The sequence below is a fragment of the Galeopterus variegatus genome, unplaced genomic scaffold (assembly GCF_000696425.1).
Source record: "Galeopterus variegatus unplaced genomic scaffold, G_variegatus-3.0.2 Scaffold4908, whole genome shotgun sequence".
Classification (NCBI taxonomy): domain Eukaryota; kingdom Metazoa; phylum Chordata; class Mammalia; order Dermoptera; family Cynocephalidae; genus Galeopterus; species Galeopterus variegatus.
This window is the reverse complement of record NW_007731019.1, coordinates 54,503-56,535: the sequence shown is the minus strand read 5'-3', so window position 1 is coordinate 56,535 and position 2,033 is coordinate 54,503. Positions and strand designations below refer to the sequence as shown.

The following is a 2,033-nucleotide window of genomic DNA, read 5'->3' as shown; positions in this document are numbered from 1 at the left end:
TCTAGTGATCCCTTATTTAAAACATGGTGGGCTATAATTTTAGAGCAGTAAAACCTCATTATAACATACTTATAGTTGACATTTTCAGGCTGTATTGTTCATGTTTTTAAGTCCCGGAGAAAGGCCCATTAAAGCCATGTTGCTCACATTAATTCAACATTTAGCCACTTATAATACAAACCCCAGTCTTTTGGAAAATGTCATTAAAATATTTTTTGCCATATATGGACATTATTTATTGCTTGAGCTCCATTGTCTACTTGTAATACAGCCTTTATCAGACCCAAATGCCCACTTCAGAGATTTTCTTTTTGAGCAGCAACTGGCTTCTTACATTATCCAATGATGCAGGGAAGTTAAATTACAGCCAGTTCATATCATCGAAACAAAATGTTTCCTGCAATTACTGATAAGGGACAGTTCATTTTCTCTCTGTCATCCTGAAAAAAAAAAAACCTCCTAACAACAATTCATGCCTGGTTAAACAGGATTTCCACATCGACTGCTGACATCTTTCCAAATAATTCAGGGTTGTTATTACTGTATAGCCCTGGCAAGGCTCAAAAGCAAGCAGACTTGACGAGTCTGCTCAAAGCAGAGCTTAAGTAGTTGTAATTAATAATAATTACATGCCCACTACACTCCAGTTTTATCATATTATCCGTCGATGCAAATAAAAAAACCCACACACAACACACTTGCAACAGGATCGGTGCATTAATAAAGCCACTCTGCATATGTCATCTCTCTAAACTTTAAAATATTTGTAGTGGTTTCTGTTTTATTGGTTTTCATTATTCTATGTCTGGTTACAAAATGTTGTTCAGATGCAATACAGCTTGGGACCAGTGTCATTCTCTTCTAAAAACCTTCTCCCCTCTTGCCGTGACTCGGATTCGAACCGAGGTTGCTGCGGCCACAACGCAGAGTACTAACCACTATACGATCACGGCAAGCTACAGAAGAGCTGAGCACTAGGTTTTCTTCAAGAGCCACTGCAATATTAAAATTTGTGGAAACACTGCCATCTATTGCCTAAACACGTACATTTTCTTAATATTGGAAAGAGGAGTAGCGTTTCAGTAATCTCTGATTATTTAGAGGAACAATAACAAAGTGCCTGGACATGAAACCAACACTGTCTTCTTGGCTGATTGGGAAAATTGTAAAAGGAAAGGATTTGCCTGAATCTGTCCAGGAAATGGTAATCAAGGTAACAAGACTGAGAGCAACTCGTCTGTTGACTCATGCTTCCTACTTGGAACCAACAATGAATATAGATTTCCCACTCCCAACTGCCACCACCAATTACATTGCATTGAATGACATATGAATCTGAGCCTCTTTTGTGGTTTTTCCACCACTAGTCTTATTTCCATATGCTTAGGCAGCACAACCGTAAAAAGCACAGCAAGAACAAAATGGCCTGAGGACTGGGGAGACTCAGAAAGGCTTGTTTCTCCTATTATAGGAAGTCAGAGCGAGTACATCCCAACTGAGGAAAGTCCCCTTTTGAAGCCCATTGATCTCTAAAGTTATTTTCCCCCCAGAATAGACAGGTCTTAAAGGCACAATAATCTCAAAAAGAAAAGCTTCCCAATAACATTAGTAACCCCGCACACAAAGATATTGGAGTGTTTTCTAGATAAATTTCAAAGGGACATTAATTTTAAATTTCCTTGTTGTAAAAACTAAAGTAATCGGGCCGGCCCGGTGGCGCACTGCTACAGTGCACCGCTTGGGAGCACGGTGGCGCTCCCGCCGAGGGTTCGGATCCCAGGTACAGACCGGTTCCGGCTCACTGGCTGAGCGAGGTGCGGGCGTGACACCGAGGGTTGCGATCCCGTTGCCGTCCCGGTCCGGTGCGGGCGCGACACTGAGGGTTACGATCCGTTGCCGGACACGAAAAAAGACAAAAAGGAAAAAAAAAAAAAAAACTAAAGTAGTCCACACAAGATATTCCAATCGCTAAACAGCTTAAAAGAAAACACATACAAAAAAATCTATTTCTCATTGATGGATTATAATCAGGG

At 40.8% G+C, this 2,033-nt stretch overlaps 1 non-coding gene across 1 annotated transcript; it reads right to left on the bottom strand.

Moving 5' to 3' along the window:
• Positions 1-881: 881 nt before the first annotated feature.
• TRNAH-GUG lies at positions 882-953 on the bottom strand. The gene has a single exon. It is a non-coding gene; the product is annotated as a tRNA-His (tRNA).
• Positions 954-2,033: the final 1,080 nt, after the last annotated feature.